The sequence below is a fragment of the Melospiza melodia genome, chromosome 3 (genome assembly GCF_035770615.1).
Source record: "Melospiza melodia melodia isolate bMelMel2 chromosome 3, bMelMel2.pri, whole genome shotgun sequence".
Taxonomy (NCBI): Eukaryota; Metazoa; Chordata; class Aves; order Passeriformes; family Passerellidae; genus Melospiza; species Melospiza melodia.
The window spans coordinates 39,391,934-39,418,704 of NC_086196.1; the positions used below are offsets into that span (position 1 = coordinate 39,391,934).

A 26,771-nucleotide genomic window follows, 5' to 3' on the forward strand; every position below is an offset into this window, starting at 1 on the left:
AATGAGTTTGAGCACTTCCTTCTGTTGTGCTACCAATGGTCTGATGTCACCATCATCTGATGCACTCTGCTCTCAGCTCTTGTGTGGCTGTGACTGACTTCAGTAAATGGAATAAAGGACAGTTCTGCAAGTGACCTTGTGCAAGACATGTCCTTGGGTGTTTATTACTTGCACTTCTTTGTAGGTGTTCTACTTGGGATTTTATTTTGCATATTTTGCCTGAAGCTTCATTGGATTCAAATCTAAATAGGCAGAATGAGCCGGGGATGCTGTGGCCATCCTGGGCACACACAGCATAGCCGTGCTGTATGTGGATTCATAAGTGTGGATCTAAGGTTATCAAGTTTGCCTTCTTTTCTAATGTGGTTGCCATCTGTGCTTGTTCTGGCTTCTCTCTGGGTCGTAAGAAAGAACACAGTTCAGCAGGGATTGTGTTACCATCGGTGGCCTGAACCTTTGTGCTCGCTTGACCTCATAGCTCTAGGAAGCTCAGCTGGCAAACATAGCACAGACCTTTGTGGCAACACCCTCTGGGAGCGTGGGCAGCCACTAAGGTTACCCTGCTTCCATATATGCCGAGGTATTTTCATTGACATGCTCTTTTCACGGGTTTGAAATCACTGTGGCTTTAAAGCACCAGCTTTCCCTGAAGCGAGAGCACCGTGCTCACCCGAGGAGCTGCTCGAACCCAGCATCTGCTGGGGCAGGACGGGGTGGCAGAAGTTAAATGGAGAGCGTTAGTTTGAAAAATGTTATGAGGTCACCATCCTTTAAAATTGGTTTACACAGATGGCTGTCTGGTTTGTTGCTTTGTCCTTGCTTAATAGTAACTGTTTATGGAAAAACGAATTGCTTTGCAGAAGGAGGTCCAAAAGCTCATGCTGTTGTTTCCCTCACTGGAGATCTTCGTGTTTTTATGGGCATACAAAGATTTGGCATGAAATGAAGATTAATTAGGAAGCGTAGTGAATAATTAACTGTTTGACTTATTGCTAAGCTCTACAGTCACTGGGTTAGAAATGATTTCCCCAACTGCAGGAGATAAGAGAAGGTTATTCCCGGTTTCACAATGTCCATATTGTTAGGGCTTTGTGCTGTGTGTATTCTGACATCAGCTGATACCTACGCAAGCCGGGTCCAGCTTCTCATCCAAACCACTTCCTGGGGTTTTCTCGGGTAATGGCAGTGATTCAGAAGACACCACAGTACCTCAGAAAGCCATTTTTTACACATTGCACCCAGACTGTGTGACCATGAAGAAATAAAGTTCTTAGGAAAGAGTTTTGTTCTTAAAAATACCCCCTTTTTTTGTTTGTTCTGCATTCAGATTTAGATGTACATTGCTTGGCTTATCCTACTGACCTGTTCACAGACTCACTTTCTGTTTTGTGGAAGATGTAGGAATATGATGTACACATATGCATGAGGCAGGAGCCTGAGGCTAGTCTCCAGGCAGAGATGCTGATTTTGCATCCAAAATTGTTCCTACCTGAAAAATACTTATTAAAAAACCCAACAAAGTAATAGACAGGATTATTTTAAAAAAACAACAACAAATCAAATCTAAATAATGGTGCTCTGCACTTTTGCAGGACTGTCTACTTAAGAAGCTGAGAGTGAGTTAGGAACATTGATGAAGCCTCTATTCTGTGAGGTGGGTATGTGTTTTTTATTACGATTTTGAAAAAGCATAAAAAATTCAAACCATTTGCTGGAGTCCAGCCACAGAACTATTTAAGAGCTGGTAATAGAGTCCAGAAATTTTCTGTTATGGCACATGTTCCAATCAACAATTTCAAATAAGGTCTTTTGCCCTTCTCTGAAGGAAGTGATGAATTTTTTCATTCTGTTAGTGTTTCAAGTGGCTCTTTTGATTTTTGATTTCTGACTAATGGAATAAGTGACTCTCACAGATACTTTCTCTCCTCTGCTCTTGCGGTGGCCTTAGATCAAAGTTTGGGGAGATAACACTCTGTAATAGGGGAGCCAGTGGATATCAAACGTGTCCACTGGATCCAGGCCAAACATAATTAGGGGCTCAGAAATGTTCTGTGTGTTTCATTACTTTTTCATATTTTAGCATTCTGTCATGGTCAGATGAACCAGCAGTCTTTTAATAAATCCCCTTCCGTATTCAGACTTGCAGCTCAGGTTTGCAGGCCCGTGGGGGCTGGATTATTTGAATAAGTCTGGGAAGTGAAACTGAACATTTGTAGGTGCAGCAAGCAATTACAGGCAGCCAATCTAGTGAATCTTGTAATTTTGATAACCTTTGTTATCACAAGATGCTGCATGCAAAACCATCAGCTCTCCTTGCCCTCTGTGTGAGCAGCTCAGATGTGGACCCTCAATGCTTCCTTGTGCCAAAGCTGGCTGCCCACCCCTGCTTGAGCATCCCCATTCCTGGGGAGCAGGGACATGGAGAATCTCTCTCTTGGGTTCTTGGTTATTTGCACCACTTTCCCTTTTGGCATCATGAGGTAAACCCTGTTGAGTGGGATTCTGCCTCCTTTCATGCAGATTCATGCCATTGGGATCCTGGATTTATGTCAAGAAATAAGTCAGGATTGGAATTTTCTTTAAACTGCTGTACGTTTTTAAAAACTGATTTTGGAATAAATTGCTCTGACAATAAGTACCAAAATATGTATTGATAAAATATGAATTTATGCATGCCAGCATTTATCTCTTTTGTATCTATTCACAAATACATACCAAAAATTGACTGTAGCTCCATATGGCTCCCAATCTCTTCCCTCCCCCAGCTGTCAGCTTCTCCTCACCTGGATGACTAAATGGGAGCAGAGTGCTGGGCCATGAACTGAAGGTGGGTGTAGCAGAAAAGCTATACTGAATGTGTTTTCTCTGGGACATCACTGTGGTTCCTCAAGTGCCTCTCAGTTTGGATGGAAAATGCATTAAAAAGGTGATGCAGTTTGGTGCCAATCTTAGTTTCACACTCTGAAAAAGGAATGAAAATACTCAGAGGGTGAGTTACTTCTGTGCTGATTTCCTTTTTGGGCAACAGTGGTTGTGTAAAAGCTATTATTGTTTTAGAAAATTTTCACTATGGCTATCAATTAAAATAATTCATTTTTTAATCTGAAATTTTCACTTGACTGAAGTAGAGATGTCAGGCCTGCTTGTAATCGGTTCAGCAGGGCTACAGGGAAGTTGAGATACCTCCACTCCAAGACCTTCCATTTTCTGAGCATAAGCACCATTTACTTTGCTCAGTTCTGAAGTGTTCAAATTCAAAACCTTTGGTAAGATTTTTAATACATCGTTTGATTGAAATTATGCAAATCCATTGCAGTAGTGTAAAATGATGTAAGATCTTTGGGAGGGAAAGCACCCATTTCTTCTGCCCTGACGTGTCTGGAGGTGAAAGGCTCAGGTTTCCTGTGCCGCTGCAGGATGGGTGGTGGGATGGCACAACTCACTGCCCACGTGCCACTGCTCACATCGGTGTTTTGGTGCCAACCAACTCCTCAAAGCCTCCAAAATGGGAAAGTTATGATCCAGGACTAAGTGTTGTTGCCATTAAACAATGATCCCAAAGTTACCTCGGCTTCTGGTGCTGGGTGGGCAGGAACACAAGTGGGCTTCTTCTGTTGTTGATGTTTTTTGTAAGGGAGCTGAAATGATCACAGCTGATTTGGAGTTTTTTTCCAAGATTGCTTTTTGCCGCTTCCTTTAGAAACCAAACAAGAGCCCACAGCTTTCTGTCCTGTTGGAACATTGAGTTTTGTTGTCAAATTCAGAGCAGTTAGATGAAATTTTAAAGATATCTAGAGGAATAAAAATACAAAGAAACAGCTAAGGAGGAGCAGAACACAAAAGTGGTTGAAAGAAAATTTAGATGGCAGAAGGTTTTAAAATACTTTACCTCTCTTCTAATGGGGACAAAACCTTGACAACTCTTAAGCAGTAAGATATCTTACTTCAGAACATTTAAAATGTTGCTACAGTTTTATTTTGCATATTTTTTATGTCATGACGGTATTCCAACTCATCAACTAGCAAAATACTGTCAAACTTTAGTATTGAAGTATCTTGTTATATCACAAGGCCTATTATTTTCATTTCTCTTCATTTACACCAGGGACAAAATTTTTATATTTTATTGAACTTTTCATTTCTATCAAATCAGTATGTTTTTCTCTCAGGAAACCCCAGTAGGAAAAGTTTGAATGAGTTGCAGTTTTAAATTTTTTTCAATTCCTATTGTTCAGTTTCTGTTTTAAAAATAAGTAAAACGTGCCCTCTTTTATTGTCTATAAGCCTCACAATCCCTAGAATTACGTATTTTTGAAAGCATAGGATTTCAGCACAGATAGGACTGACTTTCCATTTCTGTGAGAATGTTTACAGTTGAATGGTCTCAGGAATAAAACTGAAGCTTTTTTACGTGTATGTTTTGTGAATGTAAAACTCGCACACACTCTGAGCTGTGAACCAAAAAGCTTCAGTTTGAGCCAGCAGAGAGGAAGGAATTTGTCTGCTACACAGCAAAAGGAAGTATTTGCTGTGTTATTGAAGCACATGGCCTTTTGCCATCTTTGATAAAGTATTTAGGGTTGTGCACCCAAAGTCTGCTGCCCTCTTGACCCATCATTCATCACCGGCTGCAGATGAGGTAGATGAGATGCGGCTCCGTAGGAGAGCCATTGTTTCAGCCCTGCACAGTTCCTCAGCGAGCGGAAGCTGCAGACAAAGCGGCTCCCTGTGATTCACCACGCTGCTCAGCCTCCTGGTGGTTTTTCTTTTACCTGTACCTTTTCTGGTACTTCTCCTGCTCTGTGCTGGCCAAGGTGGACAGGCAGCCACGATGAAGCTGTGGGATTGATCCGCTTTCCACTCAGCTTCTACTGGGTGCAAATGAGATGAGCGTCTGGGATTTTTTTTTCTGTATTGAAAAGGAGAAGCAGATACAATTATCACAGCATTTGCCTTGGCAATGCATTCAAATTTATTCCCCTTTTAACTATTCAACACTGTTGATAGATGATGCTTAAAACGTGGAATTGCCCATAATTTTTCTAGCACACTGTGAATTGCCCAGTCTTTTTTTTTCCTCTCTGTAAGCATTTCTGGTTACAGAGATGCCAGCATTCCCAGTAAGTATGCTAAGAATGTAGAGTTATACTTTGTACTGCTAAATTAACAGACAGGAATAGTCACACCAAACCAGATTCAGCTCCCAGATGGGAAAGCGTCTCCTCTAGACCAAATTTTAATGACTTTTTTACATGAAAAATTTTCACCAATGTAGCACACTGCATGATTTAAAACAAATGCTATCATCTCTCTCTGTTGGTGATAGGTAACTTGTAGAAAATATAGCTTTCTTTGTGACAACCAACCAGGGCTTGGGAATGTCTGGACATTTAGGTAGGCTAACTAAGTAGGTTAACTGCTCTTTTATTATCTTAAACTATTCAAATTTTAAAAGTCAATTTTTGGCTTAGCAATTTTTTTTAAGCACTAGTTTGAAGGATGTGATTCTTACTTGATTTGTTATATATGCAATCCTCTTAGCTTTTAATTCCTGTAAGTGACAGGAGAATGAGCCCTAGATGGCATAACAACAATATCAGAAGAGTTAACTTGGATTGTTGTAGGATGTGGTGTGAAATATTCTCTGAAATATTCTTAGACATTTCTGCCTCCTGACTAGGAAGGGTCCGTTCATGAGAGGATGGAATCCAAGCTCTTTGGCAGTTTGCCTGTGTCAGCTGGAATATTGTAAGAGATTTTGGCCCCCTGCAAATTTTAACAATGACTGTGTTATGATGAAGTGATGCAGAAGTTTTATGATTTGTTTAAAAGAAGAGAAAGGGTCTTCCACTTCTTGTGAATGCTTGACCTAAGAGTCACTGCAGTACACAGCCAGACTTGTCCTTGGAACTCCTTTATGTTTCTGCCATGAAGTCAAGTGGGATGCGCAAATGCTGGAAGGAAAAGTTAGAAGCTGTGTACGTGGGCATTTGGACAGAAATATACAGTTTTCTGTGCTAGTACCAGACACTTTAAATATCCTACCTCCCAGTCACTGCAGCTGCTCAGCCACTGAGGAGATACTTTAGATGTCATTACTTTGTGCTGTTCTCCAGTTCATGGTATTTCTAATTTTGAGTGCACTGTATTACCCTATTTCTGTTTATAAATCTTTTAAGTGCGCACATTAAAAAAGTAATTAAATTGTCATTATAATTTATAGTATGCCTGAAGTCAATCACCTAATTAAATGGAAAAAGCAGAGAGGTAGTAGGTTCATAAGCATTTATTAAGTACTACAGTATTAATTATGCAGGACTTTTGAACCAAGCAAAAGAGGAAGGAATGGAAACACCAATCTAAAAAGGCTTTCCATTGCTGGCCTTCTCAATTTAATAATGTGAGATACCCCCCAACCCCCAGCTGGCAGGACAACACTAATGCTTTCTTTTTGTTAATTTTTAATGAAATTATGATGGGGTTTTTTTATGACAACCACTTGCAGCATTTTCCTGTAATATTTTTGAAAGCATAATTTGTCCCCATGCAAGGGCCTATAAATACATGAGTAGAATTGAAGATACATTTAGAGTTATGGTTTGGGGTGGATTGTGCAGGAGCAGACTCTTGGTCGTCACTCCTCAGCATCTCAGGTGCGGAGTGGAGCCTGTGCTGGTCCCAGTGGCTTGGGGGGCACTGGAAGAAGGGGCTGAGCCCAAAAGGGCAGGCAGGCTGTGAGTGCCGCTAGGAGAGGGCAGGGATATGTCGGGAGGGGATATGTAGGGACAGCGTGGACGTGACAAGGTTTGCACTTTCTTTGCAGCTGTTCTCTCACCTCCAGCTGCAAATCTGTGTCACTTGTCTGACAGTGGAGGGGATGGAATGCTGGCTCACCCTGCAGGGCTGGGGTCAGGAGGAGGCTCTGTAAGGTGGCAGACTGTGGGCTGAGCCCTAGAAATGGAAGTGCATTTTATCAGTGAGCTTGTGAAACAGGGCTGTCTCACTATGGCTGGCTTGTACTTTGCTGCATTAGGTGAACTGCCTGGAGCAGGCAGATGAACTAGATGCAGCAGAAGCCCTAAAGTCAGGATTTCTTCTCTTTTGCTAGGTTGTTAAAAATTTTAAAACTCTGGTAACACACATACACCGAAATAAACTTGCCTGCATTCCAAGTTGTTCCCAAGATTTTGATTTCATCCTCAGTGACCTTTACACCTGAACATCAGTCATTGAAACCTCTTTTAGATAGCAGGGGAGTATAATCCATCAGCCCTGAGCCCTGGCTGCACTGAGGCAGACTGCAGGCTTTAGGGCAGAGAGAGGCTGAGCAGGCAGAGGCAGCTGCTGTGAGCACTGCAGCGGTCCATGATCTCCTGCTGATCCATCGGCCTGCACTGAACACAGCCCAGCTGGTTCTTGGGAATACCAGTGCAGGCAAACATCAGGAACAAACCAGGGCAAGCCCCAGTAAGGGGTCTGACAGAATCCAGAGTATGCTTTGCAACTTAATTGGATATTGATGGTAAGGGATACAGTGGAATCCTTGAAAAGGAACACCTATGCTTTTTTACTGCAAGAACTTGTAGCAACAAAAGGTGGTTCACTAGAGATGGGGCCTTTAAAAGACCTTTAAATCACAGGTCTTTAAAAGAAAAGATGACCAAAACACCCACTACTGTACAAATGGACAGGTAGAGACTTACTTACTTGGTCTGTCATTATCAAATTGATTTAACATATTTGGAACCCAAGTGCACAGTATCAGTTTATCTTGCAGTATATTAAATAGGAAGTCGTTGGCCAAACCTAATCACAACATAAGGGCAGCATCTGAAAGTTGGACCTCACTTACCTGAAAACTGAAGAACCAGGTCAATAGCTCTTTTTCTGAAAGAAATTTGAGATTATGTGATTGGAATATAAATCCCCACTGAAGACCATTTCTTTTCACAGTCTTTAATAGGCTGAACTGAACTGACAGCAAAAATGACCAAAAAAAGGGCCAGACTGAATTATCATAAGATTTACTTTGTATAGGTATTATATATTTTATACAAAAAACATTGAGTCTGTTTGGCCATAAGCACTGCAGGATTGTGAACCATCTGCTTCAGTACAAGGATGAAGAGGATTGTACACTGAGGCCAGGTCCAGCAGCTGAGGTTGCAGCATCCCTTCTCCTTGACCTGCACACCCCCTGAGTTACAGGCGTGCATGTCTTGCCAGAAGGGACCTGTGGTTGCTGCTCTTAACCTGTTTATTACTGGAATTAATGTTTCAAACAGATATAATTGGGATTCCCTTTTCAACAGGCAGTGTTTTACCTTATATGGAGAAAATTAAATTATTGACACCTCTTCATCTCAGAACTCATAATAACCCTATAATGAGCACAGTCATTATGCTTCAGGTTAGCACTGCAGCAGTGTTACATAAGGAATGTAACTTGACAGTTTTCTGGGGGAAATAATTATATATATGATATATATCACACACATATATATATATATATCAAAGATAGTGGCCTAACCAAGGTCTCAGATGACATAATACAAGTTGGGTTATATAATTCATTTTATGGTCAATAAGCCTGTCTTCTGAGCTGCATGTTGGAAAATATAATGCTTGTCTGTTTGTATCAGAGTTTATATCTCTCTCTTTAATATAGAAATTGCTCGTGCCATGCTATTGTAACCTGTTTTCAGCTTCTCATGCTGGCACTAGGCAAAGGCAGTCCCAGCACTGGTGTCCTCTCTTTGTTGAAACAGTGAAAAACTAGGAAACCCAAACCTTCCACGTGTTGATTCTGAAAACAAGCTGGATGAGTCTTATATTGCAGCCCTTTGAAGTAACAGTGGAGCAGAGCCATTCAGATGCTCTCTGCCAATTTCCTCTAAACAGAGGAAAATAAGTCCTCTCTTCATGTGTCTTCATGTCAAGTGCTGACTTCAGGCATGTATTTTCATTGGGAAAATGGACTTGTTTTATGCTACAGGCAGATAATTGATTTAAAGTCCCAGATATATGATACAATGATATGCAAAATGAATGCTGATTTTTAAATCCACAGTTGTGGAAATTGCATTTTCTCAGGTATCAAAAGCAGCACAGGTGTTCTATCACAGATGGAGAGCTTGACTACCCCAGTCTGTGTTTTTGGGATGCTCAGACATCACTCAGAGGGATCTGTGCTGGGCACTGGCAGAGGTGGGACAGTGGATGTCTGGTGGCATGTGCCTCGCACACACAGTGTGTGACTCCAGGCAGCTCAGCCAAAGACCCTCTGTGAGCACGAGGAGGTCACCAGCTTCTCCTGTGCTCCTGGACCTCCTCCGTGTTGGGAGCACAGGTGTGTCACATGTAAGAGGTGAGGGGTGTTACTTAAAAATCAAAGTATATGGGCCATGATTGCAGACCAGGAATAGCAGAAGTAGCTTTTAAGTTCCTGCTGCTGGAATTTAGTATGGCCTCAGCAGCCTCCAGATGTTCTGTGCAAATGTTTAGGTAATCTTGGTGCTGATGTGGCTTCATTCTGAGCAATCCCTAATGGGGGTGGCATAAGCTTATGGAGGGAGGTAACACTCTTGGTGGGTGTTTGGGTGGAAGTTCTCTGGAATTACAGGGCACATGCTGAAGAAGAGCAGTATTAAATTCCAGCTATTTAATTAATATCAGTATTGATCTTGTATGTGGGATTTTCTTGAGGTATCTCTTGGGAGAACAATATTAAATTTGAAAGAACAAATGCCACTAGAAAGCAGGGAGTTGTGCAATGACATATTTTTAACTTCAAGCCTCATAAATTAAATTCCTAGGTAGACTTGGTGCAAATATTTAAAATCTTCTTCACAAAATCAAAGAGCCAAAAGGCAACTTGAGTTCACAGGACTCTTCAGGAAGATGGAAAACCCAAAGTCAAGCTGAAAGTGTGCTTAAGAGAACAAATCTAGGTACATTGGGCCTGGAGAGAGCATAAGTGAGAGCTTTGGGTGCACACATGTATCTGCAAGGGCTGGAATGAAAAGGCAAGATCTTTTCATATGTTGCTGAAGAGAAATTGGGGTGAAATACTGTGGTTAAACTACAGCAGGGAGTACTTTGCTCTAGACTGTTCAATACTGGAAAGGAGTTACTACTGTACAACATTTAGGTCAGTGGAGCAAACTGCCATGGGAAGGTGTGGGGTCAGTGACAGCCAGACTAGGTAAGTGACTATTATAGGTGGCCTAGGATGACCCTAGGTGGCTTTAGAGGCGGCTTCCATCCTAAATGTTTCTGTGATTTTTGTTCTCTTCTGATTCAACTCTTGTCAGACTGACTTGTTCTTCTGGTTGGTTTGTGAATTGTTACAGCCCTATTGGCAAAAAGCCCTCTGCATGTAAGGTAAAAATATGACCAATATTACTTTGCATTTATTGCAGATATAAAATGCCAAATAATTATTGCATAAATTATGCATTACAATACATAATACAGTGTGTTTGTGAATAATCTCTGGAAATTGGTATTAAAAATAAAATCTTATAAATATTTAGGCTATACTTAAAACATTTGGGTTTTTTCCTTAGAAATATACTTTTTTTTTTTTTCACAGGAATTTCTCCATATTTTAAAGATAGGAAATGTGTAGCCTTTTAGAGAATAATCTCACACGGGAGGTGAGATGCACTCTGTGTCCCCATGACCACATGAGCTACATCTGTCCTGCTACAAATGTCTGTCGTGGTGCAAGTTTCCAGGGAAGGGTTTTGACGACTTACAGATCAGTAAGCTGTGTGTGTTCATACATGTGTATGTGCACACCCTTAAGTAATGGTGTGATAGCCTTTCCCAGCAGTTACTGTAGTCAGTGGAATTTTTAATTGAAGACACAGTTCCTCTATGCCAGGTTATGTTTTCTTTCATGACACTTCATTGTTCAAAAGCAGGCTCTGGTGTTAATTAAAATTGGTGCATGGGTAAAGATTGACTTTCACCCACAGGAGCAACATGATGTATAGTTAATCACACCTGGCACGGAAGAGCATTTCTCTTTGGTCTCAATCCAGGTTCCACTGACTTTTACGATATTTGGATCAAGTTTTCCAATCATGTTGCTGTGATGATCTGCAAACCCACTGAGGACTTCATTGCTCATTGCCAGGACTAGCTGTTATGAAATGGTATGAAAAGCATTAGAACATAGGTGCCAAAACCTACATCTGCCATTCAAGTTAAGAATTTCTTTGACTTGTCAGAATGAAAGAAATGAAGTAGCCCCAGCACAGTTAATTCTGACTCCATTTACTTATCCTCTTTTAATCACATTTGAAACTGCTGTAGGATTGGTGTATTAGTTAGCAATCCTTAGAGAAGAGGTGAGCAGTGTCCTAAGGTCATGCAAAGTTCATCAGGCTCTGCCTGGAGCCTCTTCCTGGGATCTTGTTATGCTCCTTGTCTCCCATGAAGTACTCCTGACAGAAAAAAATAGCTTCTTTTCTTTGAGTGCTTGCTGTTCTGTCAAGAAGCAGTAAGGAGTGTAAGGAATTTATGGTGGTCACAAGTGCTTTAGAACAGTGCAATAATGGTTTGAGACATAATTGACTAAATTTTTATATATCTGTTATAACTGCTTGAATCAAAAATGATGTTATTAATTTTTAGAAATGCTCGAGTGGGAATTTGAATAATTCTTTGGAGATGTAAAATTCAGTAGGGATCTGTTTTGTCCTTTTTCCCTACCTTATCACTTCTCTTAACCATTCACTGTATCTGAATTTCTGAGTGATCACTATGGTTTGTTGTGTCTTTTATTCCTTGTGAGAAGCCTTTAGCTTGATTTATGTTTCTTAGTAGCAGCATTATATTTTCCTGGTAGAAACAATTTTTTGGGCCTTATGTGTTGGTTCTGTTATCCAAAAGCACTTTTTGAGTCCTGTGGATTTTTCTTGTCTCCTTTCCAGGGGCAGTTTTTCCTTGGTTGGAGCTTCTACAGTCAGAGTGGCCTCTCACCATTTTTCTGGTTTTACTAATTTTTGAGCTGGAGCCCTTACATAAAATCAAACCTTGAGGGTTTAAGGGTATGAGTCTTGGTGAAATTGCCACCCTATACTCCTTAGTCTTTGCTTGCAGCTGCCCCAAAGCTCAGCTGAATGCAGCAATGAAAGCAAAGGTAGCCTAAAAACCTGTTTTTCCATTTCTCTGTTTCCTGGGGCAACCAGGCCTTGAAGATACCATATGTTAATATGAAACATCCTCAGAAACCAGGTTTAGCTAATCCCTGCCAGTCTCTTTAAGTCAGCCAGTCTCTTTCTGCCATGTAGTGCTATAGTATCTGTTTGAGCTGGCACCTAGCTTTGGGAACACAGGCATCAAATTTAGTGGAGGCTCTGCTCACCTGCATTATCATTTGTGTTCCAAAGGTCGGTAATTTTTTCTTGAAATATATTGCTTTTTAATGAGTTTTCTGGGCATAGTAAAATAGGCAATTTAGAGAGGGATGAGTTTAGTACACTATTTGGAGTCTGCATTTTATTCTTTCTTGTCTTGACTATCACAAAATGATATTCAAGAGGGGTACTTTGTCTACAACAACATTTATGAGCTTTGAAAATTCAGGCTAAAACCTGCGTGTCTGCCCTGAGTCTTCTGTCAAGTAGCACATCATAGATAATTTTTATTTGGGGCTTTAAGTTCAGTAGCGTGTCTGGTAAGCTTATTTCTTCAGCTGTTACTTTAGTGATGCAGCAAGTTAAACTTTCCATCTTGCCTTTTCCATAACTCTTCATCTATGCTTCAGATCTCAGACAGTGGACAGGAATTGCAAGGGACTGCACAGCTTAAAGATGACCCTCTGCCCATGGATCATCATTGCTTACAGGCTGGAGATTACTTGTCAGAAGAGCTGTGGAAGTGCTCTGCTTCTTACTCCAGGCAAAGCCATCTGGGTTGGCTTTGGTTGAAGGTCAGTGAGGGCTCACAGTGAATGAGGTAGAAATGTGAGCCTTCAGCCAGCATGGAACAAGTAGGGACAGGAGGACCTTCGGCTTCCATAGCTAGAGCAAGACATGCTGTCATAGCTCTTAGCCAGCAACATTTTCCTTTAAATGAGATATGCCAGGATAGCTTGGATAGCTATGAGCTTTTGTATCACATTTTCCTACATGACGCTGAGGAAAAAGTCTTGAAACCCTTATGGAAAAGGATACTAGAACCTGCCTTGTAACTGTCCTTGCAGGAGCTTTCCACTGGCCTCCAAAACCTAGCCTTTTATCTGAGATTATTCTCCAGGCTGTTGATTACATTTTTCAGAGCTGCAGTGTTCTCAGTGATGATTGCGTCAGGACTATCAGTTGTTATTTCCAGGTCCTCAATTTTCTTTTCAACCTCCTGCTGTTTTAATCCCAGACCTTCAAGCTTCCTGTCTATGGAAACCATAGTAGCCTGGAGTAAGTCCAGCCTTCCAGAAATAGGAAGTTTTGTATGTTTTAGAAAAAAATTAGATCATACTGGGTGGCCAATGGCTGCAGCTGTAGACATTGTCAAACCAAAGGCAGGTAAGCTCTTTTAACAGGCTGAAAACCGTGTATGAGTATGCTGCCTGATCCTTTGCTGGTCCTCATTTCTGCTTTCTGTTAAAGTCACTTATGAAAATCACAGACAACAGTCTTAAAATCTTAAATCACTTAAATGATTGTGACCAGTAGGTCATACCATATAGCACAACTTTTCACATGGCTCCTGGAAGCTTACTAATAAAATTATTTTTAAAATACATCTTAAATGTATTTTAAAAATTTACATCTTTTTCTTAAACTGCCCATATAGTACCAGGCACTTAGTTTGGCATAATTTTCCCCCATGTCTCTGCACATCATGGTCCTCTCTTCTCCATCCTGGGAGAAGGCTGTGACTGCAGTAGGCAGCAGCACCAGGCCCACTGTCTGCTTCCCCCTTCCTGTGGCTCTGGGGAAGAGTACTTCGCCCAGGTTCAGCCACACTGATGGGGACAGGGCCAGGTGGGTGAGCCTTCTGCAGAATGGGGGTGGAGCAGGAGCTGGAGTCAGTCATGGGAGTGCTGGAAACTTCTTTTGCTTGTGGAAATACCATAACCTTTCTGATAAGAGCACATGTGGTGAGACATTTTACTCTGCATTTCTGCAGAAGTGCATGAGAAGGTAAGATTTCCAATGGGGGCAGAAGCCAGTATTGAAGCCTTTACAAAGGACATCTTACTCCAGTCAAATGAAGAACATGCCTGTATTACAGATTTTTGCTGTCTCTGCTGTCTTGGCCAAAGGTATAAAGAGGCACGATCCTTGACTTGATCTCTAACACACACAAAAGCTCTTCTCACTGTGGATACACTTAGAACAAACCTTTACTTTTACTGAAACACTTTTAGTGTGTTGGATGAGGGAAGATGGACCTCAGGAAAAAGCTGTGCCAGCAAATAACATAACTTTGCTGGTACGAAGGAAGGCTGTGCTGGGAACACTGTCAGTACAGTGTGCTCGGACAGCTGCACCAGCAGAGCTATCCTATTCTGGATACAGCCTTGTCTTCTGTTCCAGTTTGTCATGCATGATTTATCTTTCTGTCACCTCTTCAGAACCCTAGGCACCTCTCAGCATAAAAAGAAATTAAAACACAATACAGATGAGTCTCCTCTGTATTGGAGTCTTGACCTTTAATATATCAGGTTTTCATATTGCAGCTTTTCCAGCAAATAGGCTGTTCTACAAGAACAGAGGTGCTTTAGTGATCTGCAGAGGTCCTACCTTAGCCATGCTTCAGTTTTATTTGCTCCCACCTACCAGCTCTCAAGCTGCCTGAAATGCCTTTGAGAGGAGATAAGGTTTTCAGATTGCCTACTAGATCATGACCGTGAACTCCAGTGAGGCAAAAAAGTTATCATTAAAAATCAGAGAGAACAGCCTGGGAACCCAAGTGTTAGAAGGATTGCTTAATGTTTCATCCTGTTTTGCCAGTTTAATTTTTATCAGCCTTTGGGGTTTATGTTTTTCCCCTTGGTGTTCTCATTACATTTTCCTTCCCTTATTAAAGAAAGTGTTTGCACCTTACTCTGTGTCTGCACTCCTCATGAACAGACTGGTACATTGCTCCAACAGCAGCTCTGCAGTCAGACCCCTTAGATCAATAAACCATCTTTGTTGTTGAGTATACCAGACCTGAATTTTAAAGATTTGCAGTCACACTTGAAATACCTGATGTAAATTTTAAGAGGCATCTGAAGAATTGCTGTACATTGCAGTCATAAAGCTTTGCCAGTGTTACCTTTTGACCAGATCACTGTTTGATTGGGTTTTGGTCTCATGTTTTTTTCTGCAACTATTCATGGTGTTGGTGTTCGTTTTTTTCTCCAAGAGACAGACAACTATGTCTTCAGAAGAACAAAACAACTGTGTCAACAGATGGGAGAGAAAATACTGTGTCTGAAATAGTGCTAGGAATAAACCATGTTAAAAATAGGTAGTCTTGCCACAAGTGTTTCTTTGGCCAATGTGGAAATCCTTCTTTCCCATACTTGCATGTTATCAAAACTGTACTAAAATCCTGCTAGAAAAGCTGCCAAATAAACCTACAAAAACATTGCTACAACAATAACTACCCTTTTCCTGCCTAATTCTAAGAGTCATGCTAGTAAAGGAGAAAGACTGAGGAAGTAGTGCTACCATGGGAGAGCTCTGAACAGTGCCAGGGACTGACCCCCGGCCAGCAGCAACTAAAACACTGCTCTTTCACTTGCGGCTATAGATTTAATTGATGTGACCTTCCTCTCCCATCCCAACAGCCCTAGCACAACACCAGAGGGTTGTCAGAATTTTGCCCTTTCTTAGAAGTGTTTCTGCATTCCTAGGCTTGGAGAAAAATAATTTTCCTGTCCCACAAAATACCTGGGGAAAACCCACAGCAGTTCAGCTGACAAGCTGGGGTTTTTTATAAGAAAACTCTTTTCCTCTCCAAAACTGGAAAGCAAACTGAACTACTCTTAAATGTGACTGTTACCTTCAGAATTACAGCTGCAGTTTAAACTTTGCATTTCTGCTTTCCATCTCTTGTCTCACTTATTTTTGCTGTTTGTCCCCTTGCTTTCAATCGTCTCTTCTGTTTTCTCAATTTATCCAGTTTTTGTGGCCAACCAGCCAGTTCAGCATTACTGTCCCAATGGCTGTAAAGAGGGCAGAGAAGCCCTTCACTAAATTACCTTTTTTCCACAATGCCTTTGTGCTTTCTTTGGTCCATTTTTGTTCGTGCTTGGTACTCCATGTTGTGTCATCTGGGAAGAGAGATGATGTTTGCATAATGTGTATTTTTCTGGAGTTAATTTCTGAAAACATTTGTACAGTTGGCAGCACCTTTGGGGCAGGGACAGATTGCAATCTCAAACACAGAACAAGTCAGTGCGTTGACAGCAGCTGGAGGAGTGGAAGAACAGGTAGAGCCTGGCCCTCAGTGCTCCCTTCCCCACATTCCCCACAGCCTTTTTCTATGGGGACTTGCTTGGGAGCTTGGCAGAAAGCAGCCTCAGGCAGCAGAGCATAGTTTAGGGCAGCCCTGTGGTATTTGTAATTGATTTTGGTATCTGCAAAGGCAGATAAGGCTCCTTCATCTGGGGAGAAGGGCAGAGGCAGGCAAATGGTGCAGCCTGCTGCTGGGCATAAATTCCCCATGACTGGCTCCAGCCCTGCTCTTTGCAACAGGCTTTTCCTTTCCCACTTGTCTGCAGTCAAGGAATGCTCCTGGGGATCTGTGCTTGACTGGAAGTCATCTCTGTTAGATTAATGATGCTTGCGAAGACTGAAAGAAATTTGAAGGAAAATAATAGATTTCAGATGGTGTTAGAGGCTGCCCTGTTACTTCAGTCCATCAAGGAAAGACCCACATTCCTCACACTACTATCAAAGTAGTGTGCTTATTATCCCCGCTCTTTCCTTGTCGCCACGTGAGGAAAATGTAAATGAAGAGTCGAAATGCCCATTATTTTTCACTCTTTTTCCAGCAGATAATTTCCCAGTTCACTCTGTGTAAAGGCTCAGTGAGGCTCATCAGCAATGTATGTACACAATTTCCTATGGTAGCTTCTTACCTCACTTTTTTTGTGTTGACTCCTGCCTCTGTGGTCCCTGTAATCCATATGTATACATATATATATCTATGTCCACTCCAAGGATATGTCCCATGGCCTTTTTAAAATTTGTTTTTGCTTAACTGATTTATGGATGAGTTAAAAAGATTAGTATTTACATGCATGAGTGACAGTTGATTAACAGCTGAATTCTACCTTCTTCCAGCCTAATGAGCTCCAAAGGTAAATCAAGGGAAGTTTTGTGGAAAATCCTCACTCTGTGAAAAACCAACATTCAAAAAGATGCACACTACCTATTCACTTTTGACTTGAGCACATGCTTTGCTTTGCTGAATTGACTTTACTGATTAGAGATGGAATTAAGTGACTTGCTTAAATGACTTGCTTAGCTGTGAATGAGGTTGCATAATTTCTCTGCTGGAGCTCTTCTCCCAAATTAGTGAGAGTAGTAGGCTCAGGCCACAGGGACAGAGAGGGATGCAGTTGTAACGGGCAGGATAAGTCAATTAAGAACTATGCCCTTTGTATTGTAAAATGATATTTTGTTTTTTTCATTACTGCCAGTTTCAAATTGTGGTTGTGAATTGTAATCAAGTGAATATGGTTTCATGGGGCAAGTATAGCAAAATATTTTTGAGCAGCTATAGGAATTCAGCTAAAAGCTCTTGTGTAGCTGTGTCCAAGCTAACTGCTGTTGCACTGCCTTGTTTTTCAGACTCTTTCATTCTTTTGTTGACACAAAAATCATTAGAAAACATTCACTGGCAGCCTTTAATAGCATATATTTAGAACGTGAAATAAAGAAGCCAGACATTAGTGATGCACCATAATCTATTAGTAATCTGTTTAACTCCACTCCTCCACACATGTAAGAGAATAAAATAGAAGTTACTCAAATAAAATGGATATTTTTAAAAAATCTTCACCTTTATGATTATGCAGGTTTTTTTTTTCTTTAAAGCACCACCTATTTTTCTTTTTCTGAGAGTCAATGGTGATCGCAAAATGTGAAAAATTGCAAACAAAACTGAGGAGAAGTTCAAGTTAGCTGTGGAGCCAAAAGTGTGATTCAGTAGCTGAAAATATCCCTGCGCTTCATGCATCAAACTCAAACACTGTGCTTTGGCAACGCCCCCTGGATTAGAAGCGGAGTTTGAGGTCATTCCTCCTCCAGCCTGCCATGTATGGAGAGAGCCCACGCTCATGACAAATTACTGAGCAGAGTGACATCAGTGCAGAGGGATCTTGCCTCACTGAGGAGCACCAGAGTCTTCACTGCTGTCTCTCTTGGTAGTCTTAAGACCTGGAGGACCAGAGTGGAGGGGCTGGGAGAGAGGACACTTGAAACAGTCCCTCTCTAGATGTGGCAATTACAAGGGATAGTGAGGTCGTTTCCTTGTAGAGAGGTCACATGATGTCCAGCAGAAGTGCTATGAAAGTGTGTGCTCAGAGATGGTTTGGTGGCCCAAATCATCAGATTTTCAAGACAAATAGTCAGTTGCCAATGATGGTGTTACACTGGAGCTGCCAACCTGAAACAACAATTGTGTAATCCTGTGCTTTACAAGCTGTCTCTGCAACTGTCCGAGACTGATCTCAGTTTATCTGGGCTAAATTCAGAGTGCCTTGAGTGAAGTCTATACTTTAAACTAACACCAGACTCATTGAGCTTTTAGTTTTATTTTATAGGGAGCCTTAGCTTAGATTTTGCAGATAACAACCAAAACTCTGTAAACAGACCCTAAGTCCTTAGATTATTTTCCCTGCTGACAAAATTCTGTTGCTTACAGAAATCCCACTGTTATCCTGCACGGCTGACCCTGTTGTCAGTTTCTTGGGAACGAGTTAGTTTTCACCTGCTGCTGAGATTGTTCAACCCTGTGGCTGTTACTCTGCCATGGGCTCGATGCTGCCATGGCCTTTCCATGGAGATGGAGATGGAGATAGTTTTGACAGCTAGGTGACTGGCATGGTCTAATGGGATACTTGCCATATTGTAGCCTACCTGCTTAGTGGCCTTAATGTCTGCTTAGTACCTCTGCCTCAGTTTCTTCACCGTGCACCTTGCTGCATTGGTTTTCCCCAATGCATGGGTGTCGTAGCAGGGTAGTCATTCAAAGAGAGAATGGAAGCCAAGGCCACTCAGTGTGGGAGGTTCCTCGTGATGATTTTGCCAAAGTCTGTTGTGCCAAAGAGCATGTTTGGATCCCATAGAGCATGAGCTTTACCTAGAATCCTATCTTGGGCTTGGCTGAGATCTGATGTTTTCGTTTTCCCTGCCTACTCTCGGAGGATCGCCAGATGTACTCCCATCTTCCTGCCAGCTGCCCGCACAAACAGCCCTCTTGGCAGCAGCAGGCCAGGCAAATGGGTTGAGCAATGTGTGTTTGAGGACACTGTGTCAATTGTCAGCTTGACCATTGTCTAAAAGCATCAGACCTGGTTAGTGAGGGTGCAGGTCTCAGCTGGCAGCATCCAAACTGTTATTTGCAGTGAGGTTATGGACCTGTACTTAGGGGGATGTGCTCTTGCTAATTTAGCTCCTGGCTGAAGTGAGAAAAAGTAACGCAAAATCATAGTTTCAGTGGCAGCAGCTAAATAAGCTCCTGTGCAGATTGGGGTCTGAAGATAAAGGAGATAACATAGGGAGGCTCCCAAGAAGTAATTAGGTTTTTGGTTTTAATAAAGTGAATTTCCTATGTGTAAAGTAAACAAAGTTCATAGATGTTCCTTTTAGTTAAATTTCGTTTGGATTGCAGAACCTGAGCAACAATAGAACCAGCTCCACTGACACACATGCATTAGTAAATATGTCTATTTTTATTTATATAATATGTACATATATGTACATATGGATATATACATATATTTATGTAGATAAACACTTATATATGCACATAAATTTATACATGTACAAATTTGAACAAACTGAAATATTTCAAAGATTTCTTTGTGCTCTTTGCATTGAGATCTGCAACACGGTATTAGCAGGATACCAAAATGAAGAAAAGCTGTCTATAAAAAAGATTTAAATGGGCTATCACAGTCCTATTGAGAAAATTGTGGAAAACAAAAGAAGCATATATATATCGAAAGATAAAGCAGGCTTCAAATCTCTTGCCATTTTAATAATGAAGACAAAAATGTTTACAGCATAGCAACATTTGATTCAAAAAATGAATTCTATACCTCTTAGTTTGGAAGTAGTTCAAGATTTGATCCATTAATTTTATCTAACTGGTTGTAGGCAAACAAAGTATCGGGAGCTGCCAGAATGACCTGGAATTAAGAGGGCAAGGGTAGGGTTGCTTTAAGTGTTTTAATTCATCTATTCAAAGATGATTTGTGTGAACATATTAAGAACACCAGTAAACTAATGGGAATAATTTTCTTCCACTTTTTCCAAATTCAATTGCATATGGTATGATTGCATTCGATCAAGGCATGAACATCATTTCACAGATTATTGTCTTCTGGCATTGATGATATGAAGTCAATTTAATGTATGACATTGCTTTTACCTTCCTTCTCTTCTTCAGAAGACTTTTTTGCTTCTAGCTGCCATAGCTATCAAATTGTGTGTATAATAAATTGTGTTTTGTTTAGAGAGCGATAACTGTAAAATATTGCCCATTTGGAGAAAAAGTGCTGTGATTGAGATTGATGCCTGGAACTTAATGTATCATAGCTGCAATCAAATTTTAGACTTCTTATTTCTCCTATAACAGATGATAATTCACAGAGTTCTATGAACCTTCTGAGTTTGGAAAGGAAAAAAGGAGCAAAAAGAGAAAAATGAGAAAATTAAAAAATTAAAATATTTGAAAATCCACTCTGACTGGCTTCACACTCTATACATATTAGAGAAGTTTTTGTGGTCAATTCATTGCATTAAGTAAGAAAACATCTGTAAAGAGAGAGCTCATGCAAGATGGCTCCGAGTGAGAGATTTGCATATAGCCCCCCCTGTTTTGTGTTACCCGCCATGAATTCAAGTTGATGGTCAATGCACTGCAGAAGTGTGCACATTTTTCTACCCATATTGCTTAACTCTTCTTTAGTACAAATTATTCTGTATAATCCTAGAACCTGGCTGCAGCTTAATGGTACCTTACAGACCTAGTCAAAATGAGGCTTTAGGTAAATTCCCAAACCATGGTTAGTTACACACTATGCTGGAATGCTATCTGCTGCAAGCCAGTTAAGGAGTAACATGGGCATGGCTTTATTAGCCCTTTGTACTCTTGAAGCAATTTCACCTGTTTACTGTACTAATTCAGAATCTTTGAATAATTAGCAGTAAAATATTATCCAGTTGCTTTCCAAAAATTTTAGTTTCTGATTAAAATACACAGGAGATTTCTGACTTTTTTTTGCTTGGGAAGGTGCACAGGAATGTCCCAGTCAACCCCCTACCCTCAACTGACCCTACAGCGGCAGTTTAACAAATATTTAAAAAGTGATATAAAGCAAAGATCTTGCTGTTGATCCATGACATTACTTAATTATTATGATCAGATGATGCTGATGTCTCTGTTACATTTTTGTGTCACCACTGAAGGTGTAGTTTTATGACTAGAAAATAGTTACAGGGGTTGTCAATGCTGCTAGGAGTCTTTCAAAAGCAGATGCTGTAAGTCATTATCAGAGCACCTCTGCCTGTGTTTCCAGGTCCTGTGTAAAAGGCTATTCCCAGAGCGTTTGAGAGGCAAAGTTCAAACTGAAAAAGCTCTTCCAAACAGTGAGACATGCTGTGATTTTCATACTCTCATTTCCCTTTTGATGAGCTTGTCTATTCATAGTCCCAATAGCTGCCAAACAACTGCAGAAGAAATTAGGAGAGTCATGACCAGGTGTGACCAAATAGAATCACAGAATCATTTAGGTTGGAAGTCCAGCTGTTAACCCAGCACTGCCAAGTCCATGAGTAAGCTTCATCCCCAAATGCCACATCTGCATGTCTTTTAAATACCTCCAGGGATGGTGACTCAACCACTGCCCTGGGCAGCCTGTTCCAAGGCTTGACAACTCTTTCTGCAAAGAAGTTTTTTCCTAAGATCCAATCTAAACCTCCTCTGATGCAACTAGAAATAATTTCCTTTTGCCCAACAATTTGTTAGTTGTAAGAAGAGACCTAGCAACTTATAAACACTAGAAAATGCTCAGCAGTGGTGGCTGCATTGCTGTCTGTCTTTGGTGGGCAGGCAGTGGAGGCATGCTTGTTTTCTTCTGCGGCAAAGGAACAAAGGATTGCTCAATTTTTTACTAATATGGTGATAAAAAGAAAAGTTCCTGGTTTTGCTATCCAAACAATAACTCTTGAGCTTTAATTAGGCAGCAAAATCCTGTTTGAGGACACATGAGTTATCTGGGCTTGTTAGAGACTCTGCAGATTGGCTGTTCCTTCAGACTACCTCCCCTTTGCTAGAACCAGTGCTGCTATGAGGTGCTAAGGTAGCAAGGAGATGCACTAGTACTGCCAGGATGAAAACCTGCTGTCCCTAACTAGGTCTTGGTTTGAAGAATATTTTGCGTCCTTGTAAGCAATGATTAAGTTTCTTAAATACTCAGAAACTGATCCAGCCTGAATTTAACAGATCAGATGCTGGAGTATTTGAGGAACCATGTTGAAGACAGTGAGGTTACCACAGCAAGAGGGAAGACATTGGACATATTCCATTTTGCCCTAACTTATTTTAGCTCAAAACTGAGCTAAAATAAGTTAGGGCAAAATGGAATATAGTGTTCCTCATGGATTTCAATTTAAACCCTCTCCATGAAGCTGGAGAAGAAGAAGTGTGAATTTGTTCTATAAATGACATCTTTCACTTATGGCTTTATTCTCTTTTCTTGAAATTCTCCTCTGCTTCTGCAAGGATGCCATAGAGAGGATTGAGTATAAATGAGTATAAAAACCCTTGTCTTTAGGTTGCAGATAGGATAAACAAGTTCATGATGCATATTAATTAGAAATAACTAATTGCAAGTGAAATAAATAAAGTGCAAGTGTAGCCAGCAGCACTAAAACCACTTCAGCCTGTGAAAGTACAAGGAGATCTGCTTTAGGGCTGGAAGGTATCCATGCCACACCAGGGGGAAGAGGCTACAATCCAGATCACTCCTTGATCCTACTGAAGGATGGGAGAATAAGGACTCATGACTTCTTTATTGCTTTACTTTGCTTTTTTGCCTGGGACATTTTTCAGGTCAATTGTAAAAGTAGTGATTGAAATGCTGGCCGTGCTAAGTACAGAGTTTCGCCCTTGAGTAGAGACGTGCCAAGGTTTCACCAACCGATTAAAACCATATTAGGCCCTGTCTGTTCAAAGGTTCAAAAGTGGTTCCTGGCTACACATCCAGATCATTTCCTAGAAAGCTGTAGATTGGTGTGATAAAGTGCCAGGGGCTGCAGCCAGAGCATGTGTTATTTTATGCACTCAGATGCCTGTATAGACTGCTGTTGATATTGCTGGTCAATAACACATTATCATTTACTATTTGTTTTTGTTGCTGGTAGCAAACATTGCAGGGAAAACCAGCATGAGCATGTCCATTTATTGCCAGCCAGTTCCAGCCCTGTTTTACCTTTCAGCTTTTGGCACCCTGTTTGCACTGGCTCACATCTGTGCTCTGCTAGCAGTGGAAGCACCATGTATTGCCCACATCCCAGAGCACAGGTTCCCTGCTGGAAGCAGAGGGAGGTTTGCTTTGGCTTCAGGGTATGGTGTGGTCAGGCCACAGGCACAAATCTGCAAGTTAGGTGGGCTAAGTTTGAGATTTTCCTGTCCAAGTCCTCTGACATGCTCCTCTACCATGACGTGTAAGGCCTTGAGGAGCATGTACTTCTGCTGTGGTGGCCTGATCACCTGAGATGGTAGCCAGCCAGAGCCCAGTGCCACAGCCAGGGCAAAAGAGCAGGAGAAGGGGTGACATGAGCTGCACTTCTTGCTGGGACCCTGGAGTGCTGACCTGTGCAGGAGCACATTCCCCTGGGATGCTCACACTTGTTTCCTACCCGTCACATTGCTTGGGATCTCACATGTGGGTATTCAGGGATGCGGGGAAGCCTGAAAGAAAGTGCCCTGAGCAAAATGCATGCTGTAGTTGTCTTTCACACCAGTCTTTGCAAAGTCAGAACAGCCAGACCTGTTGGAGTATGTAGTTCACTGAATACAAGATCACTGAAGGTTTGTTGCCTGAGTATTAACAAGGTGGGCATTTCAGTCAGCTCTGCTGTGTACAAATGAGATCTGAGCCTCCAGTTCCCGGTGCCTTGTGTGTCTGCCCCAGTTATGGGTATTCAATAACCCACTCCCTGCAAGGTGTAAGCAAAGCAGCCTGTCTAACGTGTCTGACACATTAATGAACATATCTCCTGGTGCTCTGTGCCTTGGATGCACATACACTCCTGCACATGTGCCTACAGCAGGTCTTTTGTGTGCAGAAAGTGCTTTCTTTGTGGTCTTTCCCAGAGTGCCATCACATGTAAGGAGAAATGTAAGGATTATGACTGTTTTTCACACTGTATGCTAATAACTTACTTTCTAAAACTAACTAGCATCATATGGAAAAGGGAATTCCTATAGGTGGTCTCACTTTTAAAGTGCTAAATAGGAAAGAAGCAGGATGAAAGCTAATCACATTGCTCTGGTTCAATAACAGGAATGTATTTGCATTTAATTAAAAATTATGTGCTCTTAAGTTAGGATTTGGGCATGATGTTTTCAAAATTGGACAGAAATTAGGCAGAACACTTGGAAAGACAAGGCCTAAAAGACAATTCATGGTTTGTGCTTACCCTGCTTTTTGTATATATCATGTTTGAAAATACGTCATTGTATGCACCTACTGGCCTTGTATGTCTATGTCTATTGTTTTCACTTTGACATGCATTAGTTGATGTGTATTCTAGCCCACAGCAAGTTGGAAACCACAGGAGAGCTACTGATTGCTGGTGCCACATTGCTCTGAAGGCAGCAAGAAGAACTGTGACAATCTCTGAAGTTCTTACATGTATTGATGTAGCCAACACCATAAAGTCAGGTTATAAAATCAAACAGCAGGTTGAATTGATCACAGTCTTTAAAAATCTTTAATATTTGTTTTCCAAACAGGTGGAAGAGAGAGTCAACAGCCATATTTGCTGGAGTAGTGAACCAAATTGCTTTGACTGGAACCATTACTCATGTGCACCTTTGATGGCAGCAGCCAGGTAGGAGAGCAAAGGAAGGGTGGTTTTGCGTGAGCTGAGGGAGTGGGTCTGAGAGCACAGTTTTTAATTCTGAAAAGGCTTCATGTGGAAGTCACCCACATTTAACTCCTCATTATGTGTCCTTTTGTTACAACTGAAGCCAACTTTTGCCAAAATTAGAGACATTTCTGTTTTGGGGCAGGTTTTTGTTAATTTGGAAGTGATGTCTTTGTTTTGTCCACATATTTGGTTTTCCACTTTCCCTTCTCCTATGCAATTCTTATATCAAATATCCAGGGACTCCACTTCTTGAACTAAACCGAAAAGTGTGCTTGTAAAAATACAGGAAGATATGGTGGGTGAGGTTTTTATATCTGAAATGTCTGGGGGTGTTTATTTACTTTGTCCTAAAATATAAGTTGGTGATTTATGCTTGACAATCTTGCCATTTCAAGTGCACCATGGACAGTACTGTTCAAGGTTTCATTTTTCCTCTGGGTCTTGAACACTTGGGCATTTAGAAATTGCAGTTATAAAAGTGCTAATGTTGTTGTATGCAATAACACCCAAGCTTAAAGTTAGTGGATCCCCAACAGAGGTCTTACTGTGGCATCAGTTCAGAAGACAATTTATCTTGTCAAGAAAAAGTCAATTTTCAGCTACTGATTGCAGCACCATGTTTATTAGGGTTGGTAGTCCCAAGATGGTCAGTTTTCTTATTCACAGTCTCAAAAACTGTGCCTGTGTGCAGTAATACAAAGTTACTTTTCTTGCTATAGGAGACCTGAAGCACTGAGAAACTGCTCTCATCTTCTCGCACATCCTTGATGGTCAAAGAATTGTTAGCCCTTAGAATTTATTAAGGCAAGCTTGAAAGAGTGAAAGGTTAAGGAAAGTTTGATCTCTCTCATTGAGTTTCTTTTTTTTTTTTTTTAATTATCCAATATTTATCTTCAACCATAGAAGCTAAGTGTATAAGGAAGACCCTGAAGATTCTCATGTGATATGACGAGCACATGAGGTGTTCAAAGAAAATATAGAACATAGAGATAACCGCAGATTTTTCTCAAATACAGATTTGAGATAACCGCACCAGATTTTTCAGGATTATGTAAATAGTGTTATAGTGTTGGACCTATGTTTCGTTCTATATATGAATTCAGTGAAAGAAGGGGTTAAATTGAGAAGGGCAATCCCTTGAACCTTTGCTCAACCCTGGAACTGATCCCAAATATTCTGCAGTCCACAATGGTGCTATATGGGATATCTCTTCTTATGGATCCCTCTCAGGGTCCCTGCAATGGGGGTCGTGGGTATCTGCATTGTTCTCTCTCCCCCCTGCAGCCTCTGAGAGCAGCCGAGATGTTTGTGTGCAGCCTGGGATCAGAGTTGGGTGGGCGAGAGGGTGTGAACTGATGGCTGTCAGCAGGGCTGTTACCCCCGCCAGAGGTCCTGTGGAATTTCTGTTTAAAGTTCAGCAGGAAAATAAAC

At 41.1% G+C, this 26,771-nt stretch overlaps 1 protein-coding gene across 16 annotated transcripts in view; it reads left to right on the plus strand.

Annotated features, from left to right (window-relative positions):
- HIVEP2 (HIVEP zinc finger 2) overlaps positions 1 to 26,771 on the plus strand; it is a 136,957-nt gene that overhangs the window by 59,573 nt on the left and 50,613 nt on the right. For 7 of the 16 annotated variants that reach the window (XM_063151402.1, XM_063151394.1, XM_063151406.1 and 4 more), the window contains 2 exons: positions 1,593 to 1,654; positions 25,204 to 25,301. The gene's annotated coding sequence lies outside the window, so the exon portion shown is untranslated. Of the gene's footprint in view, positions 1 to 1,592; positions 1,655 to 2,765; positions 2,828 to 25,203; positions 25,302 to 26,771 lie in introns of all 16 variants that reach the window. The other 9 variants (XM_063151407.1, XM_063151395.1, XM_063151408.1 and 6 more) reach the window with 2 other exon arrangements.